The following is a 19,446-nucleotide window of genomic DNA, read 5'->3' as shown; positions in this document are numbered from 1 at the left end:
TTATTCTTTTGCTAGTGATTTAACGTCGCACTAGTTTTATTTTATTTTTGATAGTGATTTAACGTCGTAGTATTTTTATTTTATTCTTTTGCTAGTGATTTAACGTCGCACCATTTTTATTTTATTTTTGATAGTGATTTAACATCGTACTATTTTTATTTTATTTTGATAATGATTTAACGGCGTACTATTTTTATTTTATTCTTTTGCTAGTGATTTAACATCGCACTATTTTTATTTTATTCTTTTGCTAGTGATTTAACATCGTACTATTTTTATTTTATTTTGATAGTGATTTAACGGTGTACTATTTTTATTTTATTCTTTTGCTAGTGATTTAATATCGCACTATTTTTATTTTATTTTTGCTAGTGATTTAACTTCGCACTATTTTTATTTTATTTTTGATAGTGATTTAACGTCGTACTATTTTTATTTTATTCTTTTGCTAGTGATTTAACGTCGCACTATTTTTATTTGATTTTTGCTACTGATTTAACGAAACACTGTTTTTATTTTATTTTTGCTAGTGATTTAACGTCGCACTGTTTTTATTTAATGTTTCTAGTGATTTAACGTCGCACTGTTTTTATTTTATTTTTTCTAGTGATTTAACTTCGCACTATTTTTATTTTATTTTTTCTAGTGATTTAACGTCGCACTGTTTTTATTTTATTTTTGCTAGTGATTTAACGTTGTACTATTTTTATTTTATTTTTGCTAGTGATTTAACGTTGTACTATTTTTATTTTATTTTTGCTAGTGATTTAACGTCGTACTATTTTATTTTATTTTTGCTAGTGATTTAACGTCGCAGTGTTTTTATTTTATTCTTTAGCTAGTGATTTAACGTCCCACTGTTTTTATTTTATTTTTGCTAGTGATTTAACGTCGCACTGTTTTTATTTTATTTTTGCTAGTGATTTAACGTTGTACTATTTTTATTTTATTTTGATAGTGATTTAACGGTGTACTATTTTTATTTTATTCTTTTGCTAGTGATTTAACATCGTACTATTTTTATTTGATTCTTTTGCTAGTGATTTAACATCGTACTATTTTTATTTTATTTTTAGCTAGTGTATTAACATCGCACTATTTTTATTTTATTTTTTTGCTAGTGATTTAACGTCGCACTATTTTTATTTTATTTTTGATAGTGTTTTACCGTCGTACTATTTTTCTAGTGATATAACGTCCTACGAAGATATCGAATGTTCTCGGCGACGTAGGGATAGGAAAGGGCAAGGTATTGACCGTGGCCCTAATTTAATGTACAGCCCAGCATTACGTGGTGTCAAAATTGTAAACCATGAAAAAAATCATCTTTAGGGCTGACGGCAGTGGACATGATCCTTTAGGAAAACTCCTCTCACGTTCGTGAGAGTTATTTAGCTAACGCTTTTGATATTTCTGTGACAGGCTGACATTATCGTGCGTGCTTTAATGCAAAATGGTAGCAGCAGCTCCACATCAACATTTTCGCTCTTTCTGAAGTCAAAAATCAATTTCATAAAAAGGTTTACGAAAAACAGCTTTGTCCAATCCGTGCGGCCGTTCTTCTTTATTTATTCGCTGAGGAATTACCTGCCCGTGAATTACCAGGCATTGTTGGGTCTCTATCTTTAATCATATTTGAGTAATCCCAAAACACATCACTAAATGACCACTAAATGGTGACGATGGAATAGGAAAGGTACATCCCCAGCATTTTCATGGTATGAAATTGGGAAATCACAGAGAACCATTTTCAAGGCTGCCAACAGTGGGGTCGAACCCGCTATCGCCCGAATGAAAGCTCACAATTGCATGGCCAACTCACTCGATGAATGTAAATAAAAGTTAACAATGATTCTGAGTGGAGCTCGTTCTACCAGACAGTATAGCAATAATAATAATAATAATAATAATAATAATAATAATAATAATAATAATAATAATAATAATAATAATAAATACCAAGGTGGTTTCAGGAAAGGAAGATCCTGCATTGAGCAGATATAGAGTTTTAAAAGTGTCGCGGAAAATTAAACCTCAAAAGATCTGGTCTTTGTAGATTTTCACAAAGTGTATGAGAAAGTCCACCGCGAAGTGTTAATTGACATCTTGAGTGAATTTGGAGTGGATGAGAGAACGACAAAAATTATCAAGCAGACCCTAACTCTCACCCCTTTTAAAGTAAAATTCATGCGTGAATTCTCCAAGGAGTTTGAAATTAAAACAGAAGTAAGGCAGGGCGATGGACCATTCCTGACTCTCTTTAATTGCGCGTTGGAGAAAGTTATCCGTGAATGGGAAGAAGTACTTAACAAGAAAGGTTTACTGAACCAAGTATACATTGAAAGTTCAAAGAATGGCGTCAAGATTAACTGTCCAGTTTTTGCTGCTGATTTAGCGATGCTTTCTTGAAACACAGATCAATCTTTTGAAACAGCAAGGAGAAAAGGTTTGACGCAGGATCTCCTTTATGAAAACAAAGTGCTTGATTAACATCCCCACTACTTTCCTACAACTAAAGACAAATATCAAATATCTCGGTGAAATTGTACAGATGGGATTGAATGAAATAGGATGGCTGCAGCGTTTCGCAGAACACACAACCTGTACAAGGAAAAGGTAATTTCAATTCAATCTAAACTCAGACATTACAACATGGTGATGGTACTCGGAATGTCTCTATAGGAGTTAATGTCACCGTGTTATCGGAAAGGCTGGTCTGAGAGAAGCTGAGATGTTTGAGAGGTAGATCCTTCGGAAGACAACGGGCCCAAAGATCTTGGCTGGAGAATACAGGTTGCGAGAACGAGAGGACCTATATCAGAAAACAGAACGACTCATGAAATCAATCAAGAAGCGGAGAATGTATGTATAAAGATCTGGTATGACAAGCTATTAACTAAGAAAAGGTTTATCATACTCGATAACAGGGAGGACAGGAAGGATCTAAAAAAATTGGAATAAATCGTGAAGACATTGTTAACAGAACCAAGTACCAACACCAGATCAATAACATCAAAGGCTTTCGTGAAGAAGAACAGCAGAACATCTCATAGCAGACAAAGTAAGGATTCCCATACTACGAAAAACGTAAAATTAAGCAATTTCCTCAAATGTGCCGAAAGAACCCGGAAAGGTTTCAAAATTTGAGTACTGTTTAGCTCTATCAAACAAACAAACAAAACAAATTTTGCAAATCACTTCCGGCCCGAATGCAGTTCCGGAAAGCTGCCTAAAATTGTTGGTGTTTTTACTCGTTTATTAATTTTATTAATTTAAAACCTACTCAAATTTACATAATTCTTTTCGTTGGTTCAATACCTTCAGGCATTTTTTGAATTTTTGAAAAATGTCCATACCAAATGTAGTTATGAGGGCTTAAGTGAAACTCTGCATTGACTCAAAACAGCCCTAGTAGTGGTGCTTAAGTTAAACAATCCGTACACTCACATTAGCGCTCGTAGTGGTGCTTAAATGAAACAGTGTACTGACTCACAAAAGTCCCCGTAGTGGTAATTACGTAAACCCGTTGCCTATGAAACAACGCATTAATTCGCATTAGCGTTCGTAGTGGTGCTTAAGTGAAACACTGCATTGACTCACATTTGCGCTCGTAGTGGTGCTTAAGTGAAACAGTGCATTGGCTCACATTAGCGCTCGTAGTGGTACTTACGTGAAATAATGCATTGACTCACATTAGCGCTCGTAGTGGTGCTTAAGTGAAACAGTGCACTGACTCACATTAGCGCTCTTAATGCTAGAAAAGGCAAGTTGGTAATCTAATCGATCCGATAATTATGATCAAGAAAAGGATTGTAATTTTTACGACTAAATAACGAATACATTCTAATACTTTATCATATTTTATTTACCTAATATTCGTAGCTCCTATCCCTACGATGTTTTCAACGTTGGTTTGCAATATGCTTTACGTCGCACCCACACAGACAGGTGTTATGACGACGGTAGGATAGGAAAGGGCTAGGAGGGGGAAGCAAGCGACATTGGCTTTAATTAAGGTACACGCCCAGCATTTGCCTTGTGTGAAAATGGGGAAAGCACGGAAAACCAACTTCAGCCATTCCAATAGTGGGGCTTGAACCCAATATCTTCCGAATGCAAGCTGACGGGTACGTGACCCAAAGCCATGAAAATGAAGAAGATTAAGGTGGTTGCATGCCTTATAGACGCCTTCTAAAGCAGGTTATTCATTCTCAATTGGAAATGGCCGACGTAATCTTGGAGGACAATAGAGAAAGAGCGATGTAAGAACGTTCGAAATTCTAATTTGAAATACGTGATCAACAGACTTCAGCATGTGGGTGTTTGTGGTATCTAATCTGTCGGTGTGGCGTTGTGATATCAATGTTACCCACAATATTTGGAACAGGAGCAGCGAAGATGCGAGTCTGATTAATGAGCGCGTAGAAATGTTCAGAAAATTAGAGAATGTACAACTTCAAGGCTATTCAACAACAAGGAGATTTGGTAGATTTGTTGGGTCACAGTTAATGGTTCTAGAATTGATCTCTTCAATCATTTATAGTAAGAAATCACAGCAGCACTCCGAATACAATCGTTATCTTCTCTATAAAGGTGGTTAAATATCCTAAATCACGTTCTGATCAAATGAAGCACTATAAAACTTACCCACTGCTTGGAGATTTTAGATATGATGTCCGTAGCCTAAAAAATGAAAAGAATAGTCATAATTAATAACTTTTCAACTAATTTCAATTAGTGTTAAATTATTACAGGTATAGAATAGACAACTCCTTATACAGGGTGTCTGAAAATAAGTTTCGGAAAAGATTTGGGCATAATGAGCCCAATAATATAAGACAGGATCCGTTCTATATTTATTTATTTATTTATTTATTTATTTATTTATTTATTTATTTATTTATTTATTTATTTATTTATATTATTTTACATTGTAGGATTCAGGCTATGAAGCCTACTGCCATATACGGTCATACAATGGCGGAGTAAAATATCCAAACACCATGAAATAAGGAATGTAGAATAAGGAAATTTTAGCAATATATTCGTCGTGGTAACATATTTAATTGATTAAAGGCACAATACTACAGATTAATGTCCGCGATAGAAAATCCATCGCAAATGTGCCATGCTGGTCAATGAATAACCGGTGTAATCGCCTGACTGTTGAATGCATGAATTGTTTCATACAGGTGCCACATGTCAGCTTTTGCACTTGGTCGGTCAATAGAGGGACAGTTAATGCCGGTTTTTGATGACGCTGAAGTTTTCGTCCACTGATGTCCCATACTTATCAATTGGAGACAGATCGGGGGATCGAGGAGGCCAAGGCAACATGTTGAGACATTGTAGAGCGCGTTGCGTTACAACAACGGCACGGGGGCGTGCATTATCCTGCTGGAATTTATGTTCGTGAATGGCAGCGCAACACCAGACGGACGTACGCAACTGCAGTCAGGTTGCGTAGCATAACCACCAGAGTGCTCCTGCTCTCATAGGAAATTGTTCCCCAGACCAGATCTCCCACTGTAGGTCCAGTGTGTACTGATGGGCTGCGAATGGACTTGCGAAGAATCGATTCTGGGACCGTAAAACTCGAGGTACTCGAGTCCGGACTCGAAGCAGCGTTATCTGCGAGCTGTGTTTGGAAACAACACGATACATAATACTCTAGGTAGGCCAAGGACAGGTATTGGTTCCGTTTCCCAATAACGCACAGTGATATAATGTACAAACTAATGTTGCGATGCGGTAATTAACATCACTTTAAAGAAGTGTGTACACAGTCACCCTCTGAAACAGTCGTTAATCCCGAAGCATTACCGAAAAAATAAGTACGATATTATACGGCAGGAGAAAATACCGGAGGTGGAAACAATATACACTGACTGACAGAGCAAATGCAACACCAAGAAGGAGTGGTCAGAACTTTATGCCAATTGCAGGGTAGACTGACGTCACTGAGGTATGCTCATGATGTGAAATGCGCCGCTGTGCTGCGCACGTAGCGAACGATAAATGGGACACGGCGTTGGCGAATGGCCCACTTCGTACCGTGATTTCTCAGCCGACAGTCATTGTAGAACGTGTTGTCGTGTGCCACAGGACACGTGTATAGCTAAGAATGCCAGGCCGCCGTCAACGGAGGCATTTCCAGCAGACAGACGACTTTACGAGGGGTATGGTGATCAGGCTGAGAAGGGCAGGTTGGTCGCTTCGTCAAATCGCAGCCGATACCCATAGGGATGTGTCCACGGTGCAGCGCCTGTGGCGAAGATGGTTGGCGCAGGGACATGTGGCACGTGCGAGGGGTCCAGGCGCAGCCCGAGTGACGTCAGCACGCGAGGATCGGCGCATCCGCCGCCAAGTGGTGGCAGCCCCGCACGCCACGTCAACCGCCATTCTTCAGCATGTGCAAGACACCCTGGCTGTTCCAATATCGACCAGAACAATTCCCCGTCGATTGTTTGAAGGAGGCCTGCACTCCCGGCGTCCTCTCAGAAGACTACCATTGACTCCACAGCATAGACGTGCACGCCTGGCATGGTGCCGGGCTAGAGCGACTTGGATGAGGAAATGGCGGAACGTCGTGTTCTCCGATGAGTCACGCTTCTGTTCTGTCAGTGATAGTCACCGCAGACGAGTGTGGCGTCGGCGTGGAGAAAGGTCAAATCCGGCAGTAACTGTGGAGCGCCCTACCGCTAGACAACGCGGCATCATGGTTTGGGGCGCTATTGCGTATGATTCCACGTCACCTCTAGTGCGTATTCAAGGCACGTTAAATGCCCACCGCTACGTGCAGCATGTGCTGCGGCCGGTGGCACTCCCGTACCTTCAGGGGCTGCCCAATGCTCTGTTTCAGCAGGATAATGCCCGCCCACACACTGCTCGCATCTGCCAACAGGCTCTACGAGGTGTACAGATGCTTCCGTGGCCAGCGTACTCTCCGGATCTCTCACCAATCGAACACGTGTGGGATCTCATTGGACGCCGTTTGCAAACTCTGCCCCAGCCTCGTACGGACGACCAACTGTGGCAAATGGTTGACAGAGAATGGAGAACCATCCCTCAGGACACCATCCGCACTCTTATTGACTCTGTACCTCGACGTGTTTCTGCGTGCATCGCCGCTCGCGGTGGTCCTACATCCTACTGAGTCGATGCCGTGCGCATTGTGTAACCTGCATATCGGTTTGAAATAAACATCAATTATTCGTCCGTGCCGTCTCTGTTTTTTCCCCAACTTTCATCCCTTTCGAACCACTCCTTCTTGGTGTTGCATTTGCTCTGTCAGTCAGTGTAATTATGTTAATCTTGGATACCTCTCCAAATGTCCAGAGCATTCCTTCAACCAATTGAACGTTGTGGACGTTGAACTAGGGCATGCATTGTTCTACTGCACAAGAAGATATACAGCCGAACATGTACATTATGCCATATTTACATGAATGTATAGGCCTACACAACAAAACTTTATTGTAACGTAAACTTTGGAACGTGTGGACACAGGTACCACAATATCACGGGCGTACAATCCGGCTCTATGGCTAAATCGTTAGCGTGCTGGCGTTTGTTTACAGGGGTTCCGGGTCCGATACGCGGTTGGGTCACGAATTTTAACCATCATTGGTTAATTTTGCTGGCACGGGCTTGGGTGTGTATGTTATCATCATCATTTCTTCCTCATTACGACGCGTAGGTCACCTACGGGTGTCAAATCGAAAGACTTGCTTCTGGCGAGCCGAACATGTCCTCGGACACTCCCGGCACTAAAAGCCATACGCCATTTCATTTTACAGTATGAAATTTTAGAGATCAGGCAGGACAAAAGTACATTTTCGACTGATCTATTTCTATTATAAAGGGCATTATTTTACGCGTCCGCCTCTGTGGTGTAGTGGTTAGCGTGATTAGCTGCCACCCTCGGAGGCCCGGGTTCGATTCCCGGCTCTGCCACGAAATTTGAAAAGTGGTACGAGGGCTGGAACGGGGTCCACTCAGCCTCGGGAGGTCAACTGAGTAGAGTTGGGTTCGATTCCCACCTCAGCCATCCTGGAAGTGGTTTTCCGTGGTTTCCCACTTCTCCTCCAGCCGAATACCGGATGGTACCTTACTTAAGGCACGGCCGCTTCCTTCCCTCTTCCTTGCCTATCCCTTCCAATCTTCCCATCCCTCCACAAGGCCCCTGTTCAGCATAGCAGGTGAGGCCGCCTGGGCGAGGTATCTGTCATTCTCCCCAGTTGTATCCCCGACCAAGAGTCTGAAGCTCCAGGATACTGCCCTCGACTCGGTAGAGGTGGGATCCCTCGCTGAGTCCGAGGGAAAAAGCCGAACCTGGAGGGTAAACAGATGATGATGATTATTATTATTTTACGCTCTTGACTTCCTTTGGCCAATAACTTAATTTTTCAACGTTTCGGATCCCTTCCATGTTTTCTCCCTGTTTTACTGTTATGTAGAGGATGATTGCCTGGTTGTACTTCCTCTTACAACAGTCACCACCACCACCACCACTCTGGGGGAAGTATGTAATACCTACAGTGAATAGTTAAATTATGTTCCTAATCTTCACTCCATATCTCAGGTTACCAAAGGCTAATCTAATGGGCGATATAATGCAAAAATGCAAACTCATATCCTCATCCCGAGGTGGTTCAGCTCCTTTCAAGAAAACCCCCATTCCAGGTGAGCTGCATGTACCATTTCAACCACATACCAGTCCGACTCGTTGGCTGAATGGTCAGCGTATTGGCCTTCGGTTCAGAGGGTACCGGGTTCGATTCCCGGTCGGGTCGGGGATTTTAATCTTAATTGGTTAATTCCGATGGCCCGGGGGCTGGGTATTTGTGATGTCCCCAACATACCTGCTACTCACACACCACACATAACACTATCCTCCACCACAATAACACGCAGTTACCTATACATGGCATATGCCGCCCACCCTCATCGGAGGGTCTGCCTTACAAGGACTGCAATCGGCTAGTAATAGCCACACTAAATTATTACCACATACCAGCCCTCCTAACATTCTAAAATATCTGGCAGTACCGGGAATCGAACCTAGGCCCACACGGATGGCAGCTAATAACACTAAACGTCGCCTAACTAAATATAGACGAAGGAGAATAAGAAGGTCATTGTGTGAGAAACTAAACGAATGGCCTTTCGAAACAAATATGTTCCCGTCTTACACTCGCGTGTTTCACGTTATGGTTAGCTTTTGTAATAGTAATTAATGATTGGAGTATTTATTCCGACTGCTCGGCAACAGGTCGCAGTTACGGAACGTGACGTCACCGTGGAGACTCGAGTACTTCGCACAGGTTACTCGGAGAGGCTCGCGCACATCACTACCAGTGTGTCGACGCCGCAGACAGGTGGAATGCAGGCACTCGCCTGGCTTCCGTCTAACCAACACGCGGCCATCACTGGAATCGAGGCATCGAAAAACACAACACACCTCCACTCCATTCTCCAATGAGCTCTCGCTTGACACCACTTAATTTGCAGACGGCAGTGGTTTGGGATAAGTGGAATGCACGCCGCAGGGTGTTTGGCTCCGAGCTGTCCCTCAAGTAACCGATTTCGAACAGTTCGTTGCGTCACTGTGGTCCCAACTTCCACTCGAATTGCTGCTGCAGACGCAGTGGGTCCTCCATCTCGGTGGTGCCATGGGGACGCCTTGCGAGCGTACCTTCTTGAGCACATTGGAGACATTCCTGAAAAGTCGTTCTGAAATAGCGCGGAAGGAAAATCCACCTTCACGTAGCCCTGTTATACGGCCCCTTTCAACCGCAGTGAGCTGTTCATACTGGCATTCGTAAAGGCATTCTTGATCCACTCACAGTCACTCCGTCCAATCTCACAGATAAGTAACGCTCTCGCACAGTACAGCCCGTATTTAAAGCAAACCTGATATGCAACGTCATAGGGCAGTTACTGGCGCCACGCTATTACGATTTCAAATGTATAAACATGCGTACCAACGTTCGTGAATCTAGCACAACCCCTTCTTGGTGTTTGGATACTTTTTTCCTCAGGTGTACACACACCCCCTTACTAAAAACTTAATTTTCTTAAAATTTGGTACACATAACTGACAGGGATGTAAATGGAGTATATCGTACCGGTTACGACCTGCACATAAGTATTTTTTGAGCATAAGTTACGTTTATTTACCACGCGTAATGTTCCGAGAGCGCCTGGTTTGTTTACCAGCAGCGAGGACCAGCTAGCGAGTGTATGACGACTGTGAGCTGTGACGTAGCCACAGGGGCTACCTAGACCGCCCGCTCGTCTCAACACGTGTTACCAGCCTTGACTGGTATTTTCTGGATTCCACGTCACTTGTTCTAGAGAGTTCGATGGAGAAAATTTTGAAATTTCTATAATAATGATGCCAGCGAGTTGAGCGATATGTCATCTTGTTTGGGATCACCTAAACGTCCCAATGCTCGAGTTTCAAGCAAATCTATCGAGGGATTCGGGAGATATTCAATCAAACCGTATTATGACGTAGACGTCCCGAATCGAATAAAAGGAGGACCTACTGTAGCCTATTCACACAGTCTCAGCTGAGTAGTCAGCGGGGACACTCTTGCTGCTACTATCATCGTGGAACTCTGTCATTCTACAAGTGTGGGAAGACGTTTCTTCCAAGTACTATAAAGTGGACTCATAAGACTACGAGTATTGTAGAAAATTTTCTAAGTCTTCGTAATTGAACTTAGAATATTTACAAGTGTTAATTGAATGGACTTGTATTATTTACGTGTCTTCGAAGCTGGAATTTTTCTAAGTGTTCGTGAAATGGACTTGTATTATTTACATGGGTTCGAGACCCGAATTCTTCTAAGTGTTCACTAAATGGACTTGTATTATTTTCATGTGTTCGAGACCAGAACTTTTCTACGTGATCATTGAATGGACTTGTATTATTTACGAGTATTCGAGATTGGAATTTTTCTAAGTGTTCGTGAAATGGACTTGTGTTATTTACGTGGAATATTTGCGACTGTTGAGGAACTCATCCTTCTAATAGACAGTGATTGATTAACATTGCTAGTGATGAACTTTAACTTTCCAACGGCTTTAAACGAAGTTAGGATTTCACTTACATTTACTCAAAGACTTGTACATTTGCCAGTGTTGGTTTAAAAGACTTATAAATTTCGTCAGTGAATTTACTTATGTGGAAGGACTTGTGTTTCCGTCAGTGGTCACTCAAAGACTTTATGAATTTCACCAGTGATTAACTTTAAATATATTCAAACTTCCAAGTGAATGGACTTGTGTTTTTCATTCGAGTTTAGGCAAAGACTTGCACCTTCGCCAGTAATAAACTTTGAGTTTAACTATAATTTCACAAGAAGGGAATTGTATTTTTCGTTGCCAAAAGTTATTCAGGGACGAGGATTTTCCTAGTGATGAACTCTAAAATTATTAATACCACTCATATCGTTTTAGGAGTGTTGGAAGTCTTGATGTACAATTATCAAGAACTCTGCTTATAAGTTGATCATCCAAGGTTTTCATGGACTCAGTGCTACTCGTGACCTTGGGAACTTCAATCCTCTCAGTCTCATTGGGCTGAGGTTGTACATGACTATCTACAACATCGCCTGGATCACCGGGGTTCAACCCGGGCCTCAGAGTTCGAGACATCTCTACTTGCCGTCAATCCAGACAGTCCAGCTGCCTCTGTCCGGAGTATCTGGAGTCCCTGGAATCCCTGGAGTCTTCTGGAACGTGCTTCAACCAGCTTGGCTTGGTGAGCTGGAGAACCCGAGCCATACTATTGGAATACGAGGAAGACAATCCATTTCTACTTAGAGGTGATGTGCAAATTCATGACTTATTTGAATAAACTCTTGTGCAATCAGAGTCAAAGTTTTTCTGTAGATAGGACCCTACCTCCTGTACCGAGCCCTAGCTACAATTAATCCAGTTTTCACCCTGAAAACTATATTCATGCTACTTTAAAATTTAATCTGAGAGTCGGGCTCTTTTACTGGTACAATATACTGTAGCACTTATATAATTCGGTGTCATTTTAATGGTTAATTGTTCTTGTATTTACCTATTCCTTTCACCTGCATCGTATTTCTGGATATCCAGATTCAACAATGCTTCTTTGAGTTCAGTTAATACATATGTGATCTTACCTCCATCCTCCTCATAGGCGGTTTCTGTGAACAGAGATAACAGGGGAAATTTTAGAAAGTTATATTCAGTGTGCATATAGTCATTATCGCGAATATTTTACAGTGAGAGGGACTAACCTTCCGCTTGAGCTTCCAGCTAGCGCCCCGTTCTACCTGTGAACAGCATAGGGTGTTCTGTAATAGCTCACACTGTCTAGAAATAATACATTCTGCACACAATTTTGGAGGGTACCCACCCCATATTCATGTTGTTGGACTTTGTCTTGTATGAACCCCCTATGTGGCGACATCTGTAAAGTGAGAGGAATAAGAGTTTTATATCAACATATTTTGATAACAAAAAATAAAACAGCATTAAATTACTGAACTTCCTCGTTTAAAGTCATAAATATCCCATATATTGAGCCGATAATGAGTACCAAAAATATGTTCCCGGTTGTCATGCAAAGTCTCAAATGGTTAATGTAAGCCTTACAATTACTATTAATTATTGCTAATTACTTTTAATATGTAGAGACATTAGTGATCACACTTGCACGAACTAACACTGAACCAATGAATATATCAAAACACTTATATAAATAAGCAGTTCAAAAAATATTAGGAGAACATATTTTGTAACGTCTGGTATCTGAAGGATAATTTGGTAGATGGGGTTCCAATGGTCGTACAGCATACCTTGAGACATATGGCACTAGTAAAAACAAGACAAATTTACTCACCGATAAAATTCCCGTATATATATGGAAAATACTGACTAGAAAATTTCCTCGTGCGGACTGCATTGTATAAAAAATTATCCTAAATTAATAAAAAGTTAAAAAATAGATGATATTATTGTGAAAGTTTTTAGCAAAAGCCTTTTCTCCTTTTTGGCTCCAGTATCTATTTCAAAAATTAACATTTTACAATACAATAGAATATACTGTATGTAATTAAAAATTCTATGGCACTAAGTCCCTCGTGGGCTTTGTATACCAAGCGACCGCTGCTCAGTTCGAAGACCTGCAGTTCACAAGGTCAGCGACACGAATCCTCTCGGTATTTTTCTTGGTTTTCTAGACCGGGTTGGCCCACTCACCTTCAGATATATCCTCAATTGCAATCACTTAGGATCACTTAGGTTGAGTGGACTTCGAACCAATCCTCAGACACAGATAAAAATTCTGGAATGGAACACATGAACTCCGGGTGAGAGACAAGCACGCTGCACATGTCCCGCGGGGACCAGCATTAACGTAATGATACACAACTATATTTGATTATAAGGTTTAGGAGAGAGAACGTGAAAAATAATTTGAAGTATGATATCAGCGGAAGATCAGACGGAGGGGCATGTTTAGGTCCAGCAAGTTCCATCAAGTGGATAGGAGGTTGAGAAATGTTGTCGGGTTCATTGGGAAAAATTTCCATTATCATAATCATCATCATCATCATCATCATCTTCGTCATCACTAGTTTCTTCTACCATCATATTCACAGTAGATGTAGTGCCGTTAGAAACAAATAAACGTCTCTTCTTTAGCTGCGGTGGTCCTAGGGGCGGGTCCGGTATAATCTCATCGCCACTGTCGAAACTAAATTCACTATCGCAATTCGATAAATCATCTGCGTTAACTTCGCATTTTTCCAAATACCGCATTAATTTATCGCCATCAATGCTGAAAAAATAGCATGTGAACTACTTGCCATTTTGCTGTCACAAATCCACTCACTGCAAGAAGCAATCTCTCACTGATCGGTTAGCTGTCATTCTAAACACAGGAAACGACTCTTGTGAAATCTAGAACACCCTCTTAGAACTGCCAAAGCAAGGTCACCACACAATAACTATTAGCCCTTTTACTATAGGTTGTCACAAAAGTATGCACGTCGCTATGGGATGCCACAAAATTATGTATATCACAGAATTTTAAGCCGGCCGGTTGTGCGCCGCACTAGCAAGATGCAAGGGTTGTCCAGCAGCTGCGTTGTCGCACAGATTTTGAATCCAAATTTGGACACCGTACAGTTAGAAATGGCAGCTAAATGTTTGTACATAGCTATTTTATCGACTCCTCTTTCTCTCAGCGAAATTACATCATCGTTATCGATAGTTTCTTTGTACGAATAATATACATTCCAGGGCCTCCATTAGGTGTAACCCTATGCAAACCTTAAAGCAGAGCCGTTATGAAGGTTAGAATATACTTGTTAACTGCTTAAGTCATATCGCATTCTAACCTGTTACTACCTCGGCTGTCGCTCGACCCATCAATTCATGTCTCAAGTTGCCCCTTAGCAAGTGAGTTGGCTATGCAAGTTTGCTAATTTGAATCGCGCGTCTGGAAGTAACAACATAATTGCATTTTCTCGAAAATAAAAATGTTCTCCACAAATATGATTATACCATCGTTCTTAACATAAAACGGAGAGTATCCCTGATTTTCATTTTTTCGGCCCAAGATGCCGTTCTGCATAATATTTTACCTCCCATTTCAAATGATACAGTAATATGAAAACACTACATACTTTAGTATATTCACATACAGTATAATGTGTTCAAGTAGTCAAAATCTAATGTCCATTCTTCTTCCTTTGCTACCGCTTCCCCCCCCCCCACACACACACACACACACACGTGTGGTACGGTTTTACGGCCGGATGCCCTTCCTGACGCAACCATATATGGAGAGATGTAAGTAGAGGAGCTACAGCGTTCCCACAGCCCGCCAATCAGAGGCCGCGGAGCGGCTCACGTGACTGCTGACGTCATAGCGTGGGAAATTTGAATTTTGGCGGGAAATTTGAATTTTGGCGCAAGATATAAATTTGTAAACAAAGCCACGTGCTTTTTCGACAGCCACGTGCTTTTTTATAGCTGTCATCCACCATCTTTAAACAACAACGCATCGCTAACCTCAGTGCTGCCATCTTAACGGCATTAAACCTCATACCTTTAGTATGTGGTAGCGGGGCAATTTGAAATTCCACATGCTTCTTGGTCAGCGGCTATCTTTAAACCACGCCACGTGCTCTTGTTTGTAAACAAAGCTACGTTCTACTCTGACAGCGTCCATCTTGCATCGCTAACCTCAGTGCTGCCTTCTTTACGGCACAAAACCTCATCCTTAGACACGAAGACGCGCGAAATTTGAAATTCCTTGTGCTTTTTAACAGCCGCGTGCTTTTTGACAGCTGTCATCCGCCATCGTACAACGCTAACCTCAGTGGTGCTATCTTTACAACACTAAACCTCATCCTTATGCATGTGGTGGCGGGCAATTTGAATAATTCTACGTGCCTTTTTGACATCTGTCACCTTTAAACAAGACAGCATCGCTAAGTTCAGTGCTGACATCTTGACGAGGCTAAAACCTTATGGCTACCACCTTAGACACATAGTAGCGGACAATTTGTAATAAAATTCCGTTATATATCATCTTTAAACAACAAAACTTCAGTGCATTCTCGACGTCTAAGAGAGCAAACCTAACCTCACATCCGCCATCTTAAAGGGGCTCTCCTTAGTTTTACAGCAAGATGCCCTCCTCGACGCTAATTACACAAGATGACGGCTATACATGGCTGTTATGACTTCCTCCTCCTCCTCCTCTGTCGAGGCATAGCTTTATCGAACAAGTTTAAACATGCATCGCGAAGGCAAGAGTGTGCACGTGCTGCAGCGATGACGTCATTTAGCATGATTGGACTTGAACACTTACTTACGAAGCTGCTGTTGTGAACATATTATGACGAGAATCACATACTATAGTTGATGTCGAACAAGTGTTGAGATCACAAAATAAGTAAATCGCATACTATAGTTCGATGTTGTAAGTGTTCTGAACACTGCATTGCAAAAATAGAATCGAACACTATTCAGAAAAAGAACCCCTTCTCAACATTCTCACTGAGCTGCTCATTTCTTAGCAAGCTGAGGCGATGACATACTTACGAATCTGCTGAACACCTTCTTTCTTGCCATACTTACTCTTCTCCGAGCATCGAACAAAACTTTATCTTGCAAAGAAGAAGAGGGAATGGAAGGAGGAGAAGGAGGTAATACCTAATATAAAATAAAAGGATATGCCAATTCTACATCATTTGTTACATCCTGTAGGTACATGTTTTATCTTGAATCGTTTGCTGTAGTGATTTTTGCTTGATGTTCGTGTACTTCTCCCCTTCTTAATGCAATTCTTGTATTACATGTTTTATCTTACAATTAATAATGCAATTCTTGTGTGTACAACTTTTAGTTGATGCTGTACCTCCATGGGATACTAGTAAAGGAATCACTATCTCATACACGTTTGTCATCGAAAGGAAGCAATGAACATTTGTTTTGTTCGATCGTATACACATGATGTTTACGTGATTGAATCCTTTTTTGCATACAGAAAGCGGCATTTCTAGAGGTGAGTACATCACGATAGTGTTGAAGGTGTAAAGGGCTTTTTTGCTTTTTTAACAGACTGAGAATTTTGAGTGTCATATGCATACATTTTTGGTGCTAAACCAATAAACTCAGTCATGATGTTCATGCCGCATTCATCTTTCATAAGCCCTATGACTTTCTTGTTCTGTGGCCGAATGTTGAACGGATTACTAGGTGAAAAGGAAGAAGTGTCAAAGTATTGCGAATGGTTTCGCATCACATCGTAGACGTCCATCTTCCGAATATGATAAATGAAATTATCTGTATCCAGATACAAAAGTGTAAAATCAGAAAACTGTTCCTTTTCAAATCCATAATGAAAATCATACATTTTTTATTTTGAAAAATCAAGTGTATCCATTCCTAAATAAAGTGGCTTAGCATTGACGATCACTTTTTTTCGTTTCAACAGAAATAAGGTCACGATCAATAACATGACAGGCTTTGAAATTTGGTTTTGAGATGTACTTGCGCGCGCCATACCGCCCATCCCCGATGATTAATGAAATGAATGTCGCGATGTTTGCGTACATTTTCCATGCTTTTGCCATAGATCGAGTTATTCATCAGTTTGAAAAACGTACTCTCAAATGTTGTTGTAGCACGTTGACGATGTTCAGTATTCAAATCTGTCTACGGTTTAAGCCATGCTTCCTGCTTAAACGCAACGATACTATGAATACACTCTAACTGCAAACCGTATTCAAGACATTGAACAAGACATTGTATGTGGATAACATAGCGCTTTTTCGGAAAACGAGTGGTTAGCAGTTTAGGGTGTTTCGATGTATCATTAGGTGGAATCATATTTTCAACGCAGAAAAGAAGGTCAGAATGTGAATCGTGCAGATGAGAAGGGTATACAAGAGAAGCTTCCAGCACGTAGCCGCGATGAGAATCTTTACAGCCTCAAAAACATCAAAATGTTGAATTTCAGTTTCTGTTAGCCATATAAATCTTTACGCGGCAATGGCTGTGACATGGCCCACCCATACAGATTATTGACATCGAAATACATCAGATAAGAATCTTCTTTCTCTGAATTATAGTTGTCGAGGTAGGGATTATTCGCAATCGCATGCCTGTTGACAAGCGAAACGAGTCCGCCGCGAATGCCACGTTCGAAAAACAAAATTTTGTTTCATCTAATGTTTGAAATATCTGAATATAGTCATAGGGCAGAACACCTTTCCTTATACAAAGTTTAAATTGTTTAGGATCTGAAAAATACTCTCGAATGTATTTCAAGTCGTCGCTGGAAAGCTCATTCACAAGTGTATCAAGTGAAAAGTTCATAAATTTATAGGAATCTAGAAAGCGAATGCTAATATAATGATTTTGCGCAATCACAGTGAACTTTGTACAATTTAATTGTGCAAATTCCCGAACAATGAAGTGACTGTCGTAGCCTGACAAGTTATGGAAAAAGCATGGAATAAATTTAGGTACACGATATGAAAGATTGCACTAATCATCTGCAGGTCCGCGATATTTCCCGGTAATGTGACAGTGATCTCTAACCTTAATCTGGGAGAAAATAATCGGCTGTTTACAGTTGTGACATTCATCAGTTTCATCATGCAAAATCACTTCATCCAATGTCATTTGAATGGGCGCTCGTTGCGAAATAAGCATATGAACGCGTTCTTACAACTGCTTTAATTCATTCAGTAGCTATTCGTCTCGATACATCCTAAATATTATAGTGATTCGTCGTACGAACAAACGACTTTGTAAGCTACTGAAAACGGAGTGTGCTTTTGCACATAATCCATGTAGGGTTCGCTCACGTCGAGCTGGCAACGTTGAAAAGGTACAGTAAAACATTCAAAATCTGCATAAACCGTGAAGGGAACACATTTCTGTCGATAATAATTTTCAAACATCATTTCTGCATTTTCCGTGGTTGGCAGAACAAGTTTTACGGCAGGATGTGTTGCACAATCATTGACATGTGTATCTCATATTCTTTCCGTGGAAAAGTGTTGTAAACAACGGTCACATATATATTTTTTGTTCGTATAATGAAAATTGTGAGTTTAACAGAGGGGAAAGATTGGATATCAAGCAGTAGTGGCTTGTGTTTTCATTGCAAACATATAAAAGATGAAGATGGTGTTGTTTTGGAGAAGAAGCGGTGTAAAGTGGTCCTACAATACGATCTCCGTCGACACCGTACACAGAAAAGGAAAAATTCGGGTTGTTTTTTTAACGTAGAAATGTTTGCTAAATCCATAGGAAAAGAAACACCATCAAAATTGATTGACTGTTGTAACTGGATAAACATATCCTTATAATAAAATGTTTTCGATGGTCTATTACTTGTTGCTGGTTTCAACGCCATGTCGATGCACCATAAAAAGCAATAATCATCGTTATTCTGAATATTAATGACTGCTCTTTTATTTACAATCGCTTGAGGAAGCTGAATGTACCGCCTACCTGAATTGAAAGGGTCGAATTTGCACACATTAATTTGAAAAATACTTTCAAGTTCCTTGTTACTCGCTCCTTCTTCAAACTTTTGAAATTTAGCCAGCAATGTGTCAACGATGTGTTTGCGAAACCATTCCAAAATATCGTCATTTCGCCATTTTACAAGAAATGTAAAATGTTTCATGAACTTCCTGATTATCTTTGAAAATAATGAAGGAACATGCAATACTACCGTTAAGTTTAAGGGCTGTATGCATGAAAAACAAAGAACTGACTTTTCTTCGAAAACATTATAGAAAGAGAGTAAGCAAGAATTTGGATCTAAAATATTTGATGAATTTCGAATAATGCCGCTTAGAATACGCGATGAAAAACATGTATGTATAGTTTCCCAATTCATGGTCATAATTACGCACCAACAAA

Source organism: Anabrus simplex, chromosome X (assembly GCF_040414725.1).
Source record: "Anabrus simplex isolate iqAnaSimp1 chromosome X, ASM4041472v1, whole genome shotgun sequence".
NCBI classification, from domain to species: Eukaryota; Metazoa; Arthropoda; class Insecta; order Orthoptera; family Tettigoniidae; genus Anabrus; species Anabrus simplex.
The sequence above is the reverse complement of the archived record's forward strand: the minus strand, read 5'-3'. Positions refer to the sequence as shown.